General features: G+C 34.6%; 1 protein-coding gene across 7 annotated transcripts in view; it reads right to left on the reverse strand.

The window, feature by feature from the left end:
• The window catches only part of LOC107064626 (neural cell adhesion molecule 2), a 264,983-nt gene extending 252,989 nt beyond the window's left edge, over positions 1–11,994 (reverse strand). For 4 of the 7 annotated variants that reach the window (XM_089173653.1, XM_089173652.1, XM_089173649.1 and 1 more), the window contains exon 1: positions 10,951–11,993. The gene's annotated coding sequence lies outside the window, so the exon portion shown is untranslated. Of the gene's footprint in view, positions 1–10,950 lie in introns of all 7 variants that reach the window. The other 3 variants (XM_089173651.1, XM_089173650.1, XM_089173654.1) reach the window with 2 other exon arrangements.
• Between the last annotated feature and the right edge of the window lie 2,403 nt (positions 11,995–14,397).

Below are 14,397 nucleotides of genomic sequence, written 5' to 3' on the forward strand. Positions count from 1 at the left end.
TACTCTCTCCTTCTGTTTATTTCTTCCTGTCCTACAAAATGTTCCTCTCATTTTTTGCCATCATCTTCTCTCACACTCGTTTTCCATCCGTCCTAACTGTGTTTTTCTCTTACGAAAAGACGAAAAGAAAAAAAAACCCAAGGACAAAGTATCGAGCTTGATCGACACGATTTATAACAACAATAAAAAAAAAAACTCTAAACATGACAAATAAGTAAAGTACAATATATAATACATACACATAAAAACAAACTCCTGTACGTACACACACACACATAGACACAACTATAAATCTATAACATCTTCGTCTATAATAAATTTGCAAGTTTTAAGGCGTGCTTCGGAACATTAATTTCCACTTTCCATATTCTCACCGCATCGCTTCATGAACAGCAGAGGGAGTAATGGAATACACATAACCCAAAGCTGTGTGTGCCGTGGCATGCGATTACAATAAATAAGAGTGAGGTGCATTACCGCGAACGTAACCATTTTCTAAGCTCGTAATCCGGGACCATTAAGCACGCGACGACTAACGAAAATATCCATAGATGATTTTCATACGTTCTGCTGCTATCTCCTATATCCGACCTTTGTCAAGAGAAACGACGGATACGTCCTATTGTGATATCCTAATGGATGCTAACGTAGCTATTTTGTAAACGTCACGATCACGTCACAGATATGGGTCAATAAAGAACTAAGAAACCTAAACCTTCTGAAATAAATGCAAATATTTATTCCCAGAATGTGTATTATTATATATACAGGATGGATATCATAAAAGTCCGTTTACCGAACTGAATAAATGTAACACTTTTTTTTTTTATTAGATATTTTTTTAACTACACAATATAGAAATGAAATGAAATACGACGTGTCCCAAAAAATACTAATTCATTTAGCACAACTGAACTATAATATAAGCATGGAAACAGAACGGATTATTTGCACTACTAATTATCATTTAATATCATTAATACATAACGTTAATGGAATAGAATAATTAAGTAAAATTATTCAATAATAAATCCGAGTAATTTTATAAGATATGAAAAAAAAAATAATGTTTTTTAGATTTCGTCATATGTTAAAGGGTTAATAACACTTTAATTAGAAAATCGTATCTCGGAAATAAAAACAAAATATCATACAATAAAATAGTTCTATTTACTAAGTCAATATTGATTTATTTGTTTTCTCGATAAAACGATTTCTGAACTATATATATATATATATATATATATTATATAATTTAAAAAGAAAAAAATTAAGAATCTTAACCTTGTAGTATTTAAAAGAAACAATATTCTTCAAGTATAAAAAATTTACAAAAGTACTAGAAAATAATAATATATATCTAACATTTGGTGTGTTGACGATAAGCCATACCACTATATTCGTGTCACGAGTCGCACGTAATGTTCCTAGACTCCGTGAGTACTAGAATCGTGCAAGTGGTACAATGTTTCACGTAAGTACCAAGAAGAGCTAGACGGTTAATACCAAAACCCTGGGTTGTCCTTACGTCGTGATCATTAAGCGCGTGCATCCTCCAAACGAACATTTCTACGTTTCTACCAACCTACCTATCCTACAACAATCCAACTAACCAACTAACCAACCAACCAACGAACCAACGAACGAACGAACCAACCAACCAACCAACCAGCCAGCCAGCTATCCAGCCAGGCAGCTAACCAAGCGAGAAAGAGAAAAGGCAAAGAGAGAAAGAGAGTAGCCGAGAGAGCAGTTACAAGCGGTAGATAGCAGTATTAACGCTTGTGTTACAAGACCGAACGTTGGGAAACCCGCATTACGCATTAGTATCGGCTTTTACAGACGTTAAAACCGATCGACATTGCGTAGGTACATTGCCGAGTGTAAAACCGATAAGCTCGATTAACGTCCGCGATACTCCAGCGCTAAAATGCAATTTAAGCGGTTCCTACTCGCTCGACACTGACGCTCCAACAAAGCAAGTACCGATGCATAATGCGGTACTCCCTCTACTCTATCTCTGCCCGTATCTCCACTCTTCAATACATAGACAGACACACACACACACACACACACACATAAACGCATATATATATATATATATATTTACATAGCGCATCTCTCCAACTCCATTACGAAACCATTTGTATGTGAGAGAGCGTTAACGCTTCTGGATAGTACAGTGTCGTCAATCCTTCTGCTAATTCCTATCGGTGATACTCCCAACGTCTAGAAAGGATTAATTCTCAAGTACCGTGCGTGGGCTTACATCGAGTTTCCATCGAACTTTTGTCTTTACTGACATGCCACTTAAGAACGAATGGACCTTCAGCAACTTGATCGAGCTAACAAACAAGTAAGTAAACCCTAACATAGTGTCCTAAAGCAAAGTGTTAATTCCAAGAGTACTTACTTCATATATACCTATCTAAGAATAATAGTATTTTTACATTAGAAAAAAAATTATAAAGAAGAATAAAAAACAACCGTTTTCATTGAATACTTTGAAAAAGTATATTTTTTGTATCGTGTGTCGATAAGCTTGGAACGCGGCGCGTTAAGAAAAAGGTGAAAGTCGAGAAAGATGCGGGTGCCAGGTTTAGCATAGATATTTTTTCAAAAGTTTGCATCTCGAATGATCTTTCGAAAAGAAAAATGAAAGAAAGGAAGAAAATATATCCCTTGTTGCGAAACAATGACCTAGTTTCATGTCGGCGAAAACTTAGTGAGCCTATATCAAATTTACTGTCTAATATACTGAGCCACCATAGGGGTTCGTTCCAAGGAACGGATCAAAGAGAACTTCGTTATGGGTTCTAAGTACATGCTCGAACGTCTATGGATATAAGTTCTTGATACGAACAGTAATCAAAGGATAATCACATTAGAAAACTAACTTCAGTCTTGCGTATTATCCAACAAAGTAAATAAATAAATAAATACATGCATGGATAGAATTAATTGTATCAAACAATAACTGAAATGATAAATAAAAGTGTACGAAATACATCAAAAACAAGATTTTTACAAAATAATTTAACAATTCATATATCCTATTTACACGTGTATTATTACGCAATACGTAATACTGTTGATTTGGAATGTTTCACATTGATAAAGCTGATATCTATTGAAACAGAAATAAAGAGAAAAGAAGGGAAAAGTGGAAGAGAGGGCAAGAGCATATAACACGCACGATATTTCGCCTTTCCGTTCTGGCATCTAAGAGTATTGAAAAATTGACAAATTGGATAGTTTTATCGGCGACTCCTTAGCTTTATCGAATACAACCCTTTGTCAACGTCAAATGCTCCTATATCAAATACAAGTGCCTGCCCAGCTATTACATTTCCTAGCGATCTTGACATCGCACGATCGTGGTCACGCTAGTATCCTTGATGGAATTTTCAAACTCATTTTTCCATTCTCCCTCTCTCGCTCACAAACACACACACAGGTGTGTGTGTGTGTGCGCGCGCTCGAACGTCTTCTATCTTTCTCAGTGTTGACGACAGAAGCCTCTTTATTTGATTGATTCCCTTAAGAGTATCAACAATCTAAGATCAGCCTATTCTTCTCGATACAATATCGTTCTAATGTTCGATTTCCTATACTTTTGACGTTAATTACATGATTTATATAATATATCAAATCAAATCTCGGAACCCAATTGAAGTAATCGTCCATGGTGAAATAAGATGTTCTTGATTAAAAGGATAATACGATTGATAATATTAGGAATATAAAAGAAAAAGAAAGAGAATATATAGAGAAAGAGAAACAGATAAAATGGCCAATTTCGTGAGGTAAAGTTCTCGTGTATGGTCTAATAATAATTTTTATCGATTTATGGCAGACGCATACTCGCTCGAAGCCACTTCTATTCGTCCTCTTCGTCCTTTTTCCTCGTCTTCGTCGTCGTCGTCTTCTTGGATAGATATTTTCAAGAAACAGAACTCTCTCTCTCTCTCTCTCTCTCTTTCTCTCTTTGGACGATTGACGGTGAAATACGATTCTCCAAAGCAATTCCCCGGTAAATCATATCTTACAATACATATGTGCATATAATACCTACGTATATAGAGAAAAGATAGAAATAGTAAAAGAACAAAACCGAAATAGAAATAGAAAGAGACATATATACATTATATATACTTGTATATTGGTATACAATATACATTGGTATATGTATATATATAAATATATAAGAAGAGATGAAGGTAAAGCACTAGGAATCAGTCCTTCCTTGGAAGCATCTTTCCCGTCGCGCAAAACATTTCAAGCTCGACATCATCGTGCAAGGAACATTAAAGCTCGAACTCCTGGCTCTGCCATTCATTTTTGTCACCCTTCTTCCCTCCGTTTTCCACCATCATGGACGTACCCAACGCGTCCACCCTGTCCTCTCTTTCTTTCCTCTATTTCCTGTCTCTCTCTTTCTTTCTCCACGATTCCACCATTCCATCGGTGCTCCACGTTACCACCCCTGTCATCCACCCTTCTCCCACATTGAATTCTATTCTGCTGATTCTCCTTTCTCGCATTCACCGACTCGTATTCGGCTCCATCGGCAATTCCAAACCCGTTGCCGATGGAACTCTCGATCACTGTCTCGATTGCTGACGTTATACATTGAATCCGCGATCGTGTGGCTCTCACACTCTCTCTCTCTCTCTCTCTCCCTCTCTTCCTCTTCCTCTATCTCTCTTTTTGTAACGCACCCACCTTGCTGAGTTACTCACAACGATGCTTTCGTAAATGAATCGCGTGAGACGACGCATACTTTACGACGTAGAAATACCAAAGATTAAAGAGGAAAAATCGAAAATTATCATTTCTGTTTACTACTTTCAAAAGAACTTACGCTACCATGTGTCTGTGTCTAGTAACACACGTTTCAATTGACATATCTACTCGAAAAATAAATCTAAATTATGAACATATATCGAGATGTCATCGAATGAAATATTACTCGTGTAATTCATATCTACGTAAGTATGCATAATATTTACGTATATATTAACATTGACGAATGTTAATAATTTCATTAATGAAATTTCACGATGATTATTACTAAATAATTCAAATTCTTCTTAAACGATGTTTGAAACGAAGAGAATTCAAGAACGATTCTAAAGACATAATTCTGAGAATGGAGGATTGTAATCCAGTGCTTAAGCTTAGAGATTTCTGATGTAAAAGCTTCATTGGATGCTGAAATTATAGACTATGATCGCCCTCGCGTATGATCCAGATTGAATCGGAACACGATCTGTACTACTTGTACTCCCACCCATCTTTCACTCTTCCTCTCTCTCTCTCTCCCTCTCTCTCTCTCCTCTCGTTATACCCATGAACGTCATATACACATCAGCCATACGAGAAATCGACAATAAGGGAATTTAATTGGGACATGAAATGTTTCTAAACAATTGAAATTAAAACCAAACGAGTTATGCACAACTACTTTGAAATAATCTATTGTATAATTTCACGTTAATATTAGTAATATAATATCGATTAATGAATATTATCGAGAATTGTTGTTCTGCATAATTCGTTTAAATTAAAACCTAATTGAAAATATTTTTAATGTAACATACAATATTATAAGTAAAACGTAATATCACTTTTAAACGATAAATTATAATTCTTTTTGCACAGTATAACCATTTCTTTTTAATATTTTTAAATATATATATATATATATATATATATATATATAAATAGAAAGAAGTCTACTTATTACATAGAAATTTATTTTGAATAAAAAAATTAAGACATTTGACAAGACAAGAACTTTGACTGTAAAAAATTTAAAAAAAAAACAATTTATTCAATGAAAGTAATCACTTTGGCCCTGTGAGCAGCTTATTTTTAATTGTGTAATAAGGATCTTTTTCCTTTTTTTCAATTGATTTATTTGAATAAGTTCATATTACATACAAAGAAATAAAAATAACTTCGGTTAGACTTATTAGGAAAAGCTCCTTGTAATAAACGATCTTTTTAAATTATAAATGAGGAAGAAATGATTCTAAAAGAGTATTATAAAATCTTTATTAAAATCTTCTTTTGAAACACATTTTTTCGAGAACACTTACTAAATTCCTTTAGATCGATCAAGAGTACAGCACTATCGATTATCTGTAGAGGCAAACGTATATGTACTCGATTACTCCGTTACTTGATGATGGCCAACAGTATCAAGAGCATCATGTTTCGAACGATCTAACGGGTGTTATGACAACCAATATCTGTTCTAGGGAAAATTGATCAGTCAGTTCGTTCTTCTATACATATATATATAGCCTTTGATTATTAATCGACAAAAATAAGCTTGTTATCAATAATAATGTCTTGTAAACGACAAATAATCCTTACAAACTATTACAAATAAATATAATGCTACGAGTCAAATGCTAAATTGATTTATTCCATCGTTCAAAATGGTAATACTTATCTCGCAAAAAAAGAAGGACAGTAAAAAATAGATAAAAAAAAAAAATAGAGAAAAGAGAATGATGAGATTCAACGATGAGACTATCGAAGAAAGGTTTTAAGCAAAGTAACGTAGATATTTTCTAGGTTCTGACTGAATGAGAGATAAAGATAGAAATAGAGAATGAAAGCAAGAAAGTAAGAGAAAGAGAGAAAGAGAGAGAGAGAGAGAGAGAAAGAGAAAGATAGAAAGAAAAATGCAAAATCGATGATGATAAACCGAATGTACCTATAGCTTTGAAAATAGCTTTCCAAGAGACACGCCAAGATTTTTACGAAAGTGCCTTCAAAGAAACGTTTCTAGGTAATATACCGATTGTTATTCTTTGGAAACAGATCCATTCAATTCTTTCCAGTGCCAGCTTTTATCTAGACTTTCTTTTCCCTAGTAACAAGCAACATAGAGAGAGGGAGAGAGAGAGAGAGAGAAAGAGAAAGAGAGAGAATGTCTTAATATGAAAAAATCATTTTTATTAAATGCAAATGTCACATCATTATACGACTTGTATTATATGTGGATTTGTGTTGCATATAAAATAGTCCTCATTCTTTTCCAATATATGAGTAAAAGTAAAAGATTAATGTTATATATATATAAGTAAAAAATATTTTCTTTAAGAAGTTGAAAGAAAAATATGAAATATTAATAAATTGATTTTTATTCGAAGAGAAAATCAATAAAAAATTTAAAATGTAATCAATTCAATTTCGAATGGATATCAGTTGAGTATTTCGAAAGGTAATATTTTGGAATGAAATTACCATAGATAAATATGATTAATTTTTGTTTTTGGTACAATATCGAATGGAAACTATTACATTATTTTATTTAATATTTTTATTATAACTTTTTTAACGAATCATTTTTAAACTCACGAAAACTGAACATTTTTGTTTTTTTCCTTTATTTTAACTCGTAGAATATGTTGACATAGTTACGTGAAAAAAAACTGAGGATACTCGGTATATATGTTAATGCATTATATATGTACTTCGTTACACGCAAATGCAAGTCTAGCTAGAATAATTATTTAGATACAGTAAATATTATTTTGTTTATTGCAAGAAATGGAAAAAGAAAGAGAAAGGGAATACAATGTTACAAAATCAACGTACTTGGATATAATTAATTTCAAGTCCTACTATTAAGTAGAATATTTCTCTCGATTCTCATTTAAAAGTAGCTGCTAGAGGTATTACACATTCCATTTGCTCGATAAATTATTAAAAAGCATCATCTCCCTCTCTACTTGCTTCTCTTCTTACTCGTTATAGCGAAATGCAATAATAAACAAAAATAGAAAAAAAAAAAAGTAATCATGGAAAAACTCGAAAAAGAAAAAGAAAAAGAAAAAAGAAGAAGCAAAAGGAGGAGAAAAAAAGAAGAAGATAATGTAGATGAAAAACGAGATCCTTATAGAATATTATAATCGATGATTTATATTAATAAAATATTTCCTGTCCTTGTAGCAGTAACTTAAAACCCAATATTCCGTTGCATCACGTTGTTATCAATAATGTTACATAAGTTGTCTCTCTCTTTATCCTTTTAAAGAAAATTAGAAAATTCTTTTCCTGAAGAAATATGTGCGATGTGTTCAAAAATTCGTATTATTTAATATATTGTACCAATTAGTATAAAGAAAAAAAAGAAATTCTTATTTATTCGCATCCAAAACATCACAAACAATTCTCCTTATTTATAATTTAAATATAATAACATTTATCCAAAAAAAAAAAAAAAATACAAAAATAAATAAAAAAAAAGACTATTTACTAAAGCGCGAAATACTTTAACATAACTTTCGTAGTTGTTCCTATTCTCTCTCGTGCAAGTTAAAAAAAAAATTACAACAAAATAACTGAATGAAAATTATTTCTTCATTTAACAAAAATTATCAACAAATTTTCTTACATTAGATATAAGCTAACACTTATTAAAAAGAAATAAACTTACTCATACCTAAAACGTCCGTAAAATTATTTACATGATTCTTCCTAGACGTTTGAAACGAGCATTCTCGGGTCCTCAAAATCAAAGAAAATAACTGGTTAAAGAGTGACAAGAGGCTAATTTAGATTGTTAAAACGCGATCTTGACCATACGAATTATCCTATACTATACATCCGAAAGCACATCGCGTGAGTAGTCATCTTCTTGAACGAGTTTCGTATGGCCCCAAACCCCTGTTCGCTTCGTAGAATTACTCTTTGAAGTCGGCTTCTCCTAACAAACGGTCCGATCTTCCAAGAGAGAATCCTATTACTAAATCGCTCTCGGAGAGCTTCAAATATATTAACGATACATTTGTTCACCGTAAATTGCTTCAGCTATTTAAAAAGAAAATAATTCTTCGAACACGAGTTTAACATCGATCTTTGCACGTCTATCGATATATCGATCCTATGCATACATAATAGATATATGCATATGCGTGTGTAAGAAAATATTCAATCCAATTAAGCAAGAGAAAATCGATAAGAACAAAATAAAAACAAATAAGTTTCTTTTTCATCTAATATATCTCATCAAAATTTGTTAACCTCGATTATTATTATTATTATTATTATTATTATTATTATCTATTAATAAAATGATGATATATCCCAAAAAACTATCCTTGTACCTCATTAGTATCTCATTAGTAATGACCGAACGGTTCGTGTTACGTCGACGGGAAGCGCTTTGTCGTACAAAACTGGCTGACATCAATGAAAATTGCTGGATCCGGGACCTTGGAAGTTGTAACCCAAAATCACTTAGAACATGGAAACTTTCCCTCACCGTTAATCCGCTACTCCAAGTCTCAGGTTCATCTGGATATCAACTACAACCTTCTGAGTACAAATAATTCAACGACTTTTTCGCGCGATCTCTTTTCTTGATTTATTTACCTATCTATCTCTTGTTCTCTCATTTTTGCACGTTCGTCTCGAAATAATTTAATTATAAATGTAAGAAATTTGTGCAACGAAAAAGAAAAAAAAAAAGGTTTTTCTCTGGTAGGGAAAAATTTTTGTATCCATGTATAACGAGACCAATGTATTCTTTTTTTACCCTTTCTCTCTCTCTCTCTCTCTCTCTCTCTCTCTCTCTTTCACTCTTCCTTTCTCACTCTCCTGTTAAACAAATAATAAAGTAATCAAAATTCAGCGGCGGAAGTTCGTGCCACTCTGAATCTTAAAGGACTTTAGCCGATCCTTAGGAAAGTACAAGTTTCATAAGCTACAAACTGGCGTCGACCGACTTCTTTCAAGAATACATAATAATTATAATTTTTTTGTCAACACATATATATACGCATGCATGCATAAGAGCATCATAAAAAAAAAAAAAGAAAAAGAAAAACATACCGGAAAATAGTACTTATAATTTCCCTGTAACCCAATTCTATGAATCTATATTCTATATCCAAAGAAACCTACAAACGGAGTCGCATAATTCACGTTAATATTCTATATGTATGTGTGTATATATATATATGTGCACACACACAAGATAAGTTTATTATTGAATTATTACATACACACACTCATACATTTTCGATGTAAACATTTTCGCGCCGCTAATTAACATCGAAACGATGCGAATTTTGCGCACCCGAGGATCGGTGACGCTTCAATTATCTCGACCCAACCAACGATGTTCGTGGTTTTATACAAGGCGTATGTATACATATACTTGCGGTTAGAACCTAATGACTCGATGATAATGAAGACTAACGAGCCGGCAAATATTTCTTTTATATATATATATATATATATATATATATACATATAATATATACATATATTTTTTTTTCTCCAGAAGACCTGAGTTAGCCAGCGAAGCGCGAAAATTCGAGTCGCGCTCAACGTGTCATACGTCAAACGAACCAATCCCGTTGCTCGTTTTCGCACCAAAAAGAGAGTAAGGGTTACCGCCTTTTTTTTACTCAAAATCTCATCGTAACATTTACGAGTCGTATTCGCTTTGGAAATATAACGGCTGGCATCGAATTTCGCGAGATTGGTTAACAAATAAAAATCAATATCTGTAAACACATCGAGAAATCATTTCTGTGAAAGTAGGTATGTTTCAGTATATTGATTCTATTTCAATATAACCAAGCACGGATCATTAAGCTTGAGAGATAATGCGATGTATTATAACGCGTTCTAATGCGCCTTAACGAGACCAGACGTTCGTAACAGCAGGTTCCCCGTTCATTATCCAAACAGGAAGCAAGCCACAATTTATTGCTACATGACACGTTTTCCGAACCATGAGCCTCTTAATAATTACAAAGGTTATATTATTATAAGAAAGGATAGTCATGTTGATAAATCATATTGTTCATTTGTTACTGTTCATACTGATCGTTCCTATTCTTCGTAGATATTATTAAAACTGTCTAGCTTATCTATAAATCAATTGTTAATAATAAATTATTACAATAAGATAAATACCTGATCAAGTAGGCAATCCAATCCAATTGTGTTGGCTGGTAAAGACGTTTTGGTACACACACGAATCACTCGTCGACTTGTAAGCAGGGCAGTAGTTCTACAGTAGCACGTATCACTCACTTGAGAATCTCTCGGCGAAATGTTTAAGAATCAAACTTCCAAGAATATTTTCGTGAATCACTCAATAACTCGATCAATTCTTCTTTACTAAAGTCACGAACAAACTCTTTTCGTGTCCTCGTTATCTTATGAAAAACGAGAATAACTGGAAATGAAAGGAAAAGAACACGTTCGGATCTCGTCTCGACCGCGAGACTCACTCGCGACACTTATTCACCGCATAGCTCCTCACGAACCATACAAATGGCGGTTTCTCGATTTACAACTTGTTGAAAACTCAAGCCGATCGATTTCTCCAAGCCGCGTGTCATTCGTTTCTTGTACCAATAGCTTCCCGCCTCCTCGAATGATACAAATCTGCTCGTTTGTCGCATTGGTGTCCATAACAATTATCTCTCCCTTTTCCTCGCTCTTGTACTCTCTTTATCTTTAATTTTTCTTCGCAAGCTATTCCCTCCACCTTGCCTCCACCTGGTTTGATCGTTACAATCTACCGTTACGTTGTTCGCTGAAAATCGTCATCCCAGGGGAGGTATTACGATATCAGTACGAATTAAAAAATACGTGACAGCTCTTTAAAACGTCACCGCCTAATCTCTACCACTTTGCGACCCTTCAAGGGTCCAACCAAGAAGCTAATGTATTCTTCAATATTCTTTTAACGAAGATGACGATCATATGCATATGTTTCACAAAAATATTCAAGTTAAATAGAAGATAATGAATAAAATATACGAGTAAGAAACTTTGTTTCGATGCAACACTAGCTTTTATTTATCTCGAATCGCATCAATTCGTTTTAATTCTATAGAATATGCACTATTCAATGATAATTTATTTTTTTTATTCTTATCTTTATCTATTTCAATTCATTCGTATTCATAGATACCGATTATCGTATCACGAAAGATCATACACTCCCAACACGGCAACTGTACGGTGCATACTGAACGATACGTTTTGCGAGACACGAGGCGCGCGCCGCTACCCCACCGAACATGCCCGAATGCACACGGATATTACCGAACCCGCACGAGCCTTAGGTACGCTAGCCAGTCCGAGAATGGTGCCTACATAAGAGAGGGAGAACGTGAACGAGATAAAGAGGGAGAAAAGGAGGGATCACAAGTCGTACGGGTGTCGTTGAGAGAGAAGAAACGTGTGGAGCAACAAAGATACCTTCAGAACAGAAGAGAGAGAAAGACTGTTGTGTATCCCTGGTAAGAAAGAGACGAGAACACTCTCCTACCACTCGCCGTGCGCCACGCGACGCGTCTTCTTCCTCTTGTTGTAAGAACGGTAAGCCCCTACCCTTCAACTTGCCACGCTCACTGCCGAGGCGTAACGATCTCGGAATAATGAAACCTGTTTGATTTATTGACCGACACCTAACTACCGACCACTTCTCTACTTCCCTCTCTTACTCTTATCGCCTAACGAAATTATAATAGATTTCGAATTCCAAAATCTTCAATTGCGAAACGTACAATTTTCGAAGGACCATAAGACGGTGTTCCTGATAATTGGAACAGAGTACACTTCGTTCGGGCAACGCCGACCAATTTCCTTCTTCGAAATTAAAGCTGCCACTGGAACAGAATTGGATAAGTGTTATCGAGATAACTAACGGTTCGAATAAGAAGTCAAATCATTTTTGTCTTTCAATCTAAATTTTAAAATAACTTTTCAAATTAACGAGAATGTTCTCAGAAAATGTATAAAGAGCTTTAATCATTAATTCATAAGAGCGACATAATATGACGTCCTGTATGTTGTACGCTTAAGATTATAAAAGATTGATGCTAAAAGACCGGAGGCTGATCAACGAGGCATTTAGTAAGAAGCTATTTTTGTCATGAAGATATCAACCAATAATATCTCACTCTTCTGGTAAGAACATTATACACACTTTATACACATTCTCTCTTTCTCACTTTTACACACGAGTACTGATTGTCAGTATAGCTGGAAGGCAAAGTGGCATGCACGGCAGCTACGATAACTTATTCTCCAGAACGATTTCGATTAATTCAGTAGTAGCGATGGTAAGAACTTGCCAGGTTTTACATATTCTTCGAAAAGAAATTCTACGTTACAGCCTGCTGCTTGTGTTCTCTCTCTTTTCCTTTCTCCATCTCTCTCTCTCTCTCTCTCTCTCTCTCTCTCTCTCTATGTGCCTGCAAGAGTTGTACACCAACTCTAGTATTACGTTAATGCGCGAACGTCTCTCGACCACCTTGAAGATTTCCTTTTCGTGGTCTTACGAAAGTGCATTGTACTCCACCGTTGGATGCATACCAAGGGCAAAGAGAGAGAAAGAGAGAAAGTGCTGCAATCCTAGCTATTTCAATGTATTTGAAATATGTGTATGCATGTACGATCGACGAGATTGGAATTTTATTTACTTTAGAATTAAACATCGATATAAATAAAAGAAACGAGAGATTAATGTGTGGAAATAAAAAATAATATAGATAAAACATTTGTATGCAAGGGCTAATGATAAATAATAAAAAACAGATCATCAAAAATAAGTTAATAAATATTTAGGTTAAATTGACATCGAATCTAACGAAATGCCGATATTCATCAAGCCCTCTACACGGAGTTAATTATCGCGAAACTCGGATAACGTCGGTGGAAGGTAGCTCTCTCGCTTATTTACCTACACGCTTGCCGCCTGATAAACATCCATTGCATTGTTTGCTCTGATTTATACGCAAAGGATCCCCTTACCCTATAATCATATCGTACGCCGCGTTGCGAAAGTCCGTTTATTTGCTTCTCCTGCTGTCGGGTGGCCAATTATTCAAATACAATTGAATAAATGCATAAATAATAAGACGAACCACGTCAGACAACGAAGTAAGGGCACGAGCACGTAGTAGAAGGGTAAGAAGTCTCCTTTCGCTTTCTTCCCTTTCTCTCTCGCGAACGACCGGTCATTATTCGTTGAGATTGCAGCACGGCAGGATCTTCTTGTCAATGGCAACACGAGTCCACGAGTCGGTTTGTTTTTTAAATAGGATGAGAGCAAGTGAGATGAACACTGACCGAAAATCAAATCGGAATGCGTTGGATTCAGAAGAGGATAGAAAGACAGAGAAAGACAAAAAAAGAACAGTGGACAAACAGAGACCACCTACGGTTGACTGATTTTTATTTCTCTCTACGGTCCGTACGATAAATGATTATTGATGTGTCTAATCAAGGAGTTTTGTCTTGCAGCGGTAGCGGCTTATGTGATTTAAATTGGCTCTTTTCTTTATGTCACCGCCATACTCCGGTCAACCTGTAATTTTTTTTTTTTCAAACGTGCATCTTCCA

Source organism: Polistes dominula, unplaced genomic scaffold, assembly GCF_049000335.1.
Source record: "Polistes dominula isolate Pdom_NZ unplaced genomic scaffold, Pdom_raw_medaka contig_33, whole genome shotgun sequence".
NCBI lineage: Eukaryota > Metazoa > Arthropoda > Insecta > Hymenoptera > Vespidae > Polistes > Polistes dominula.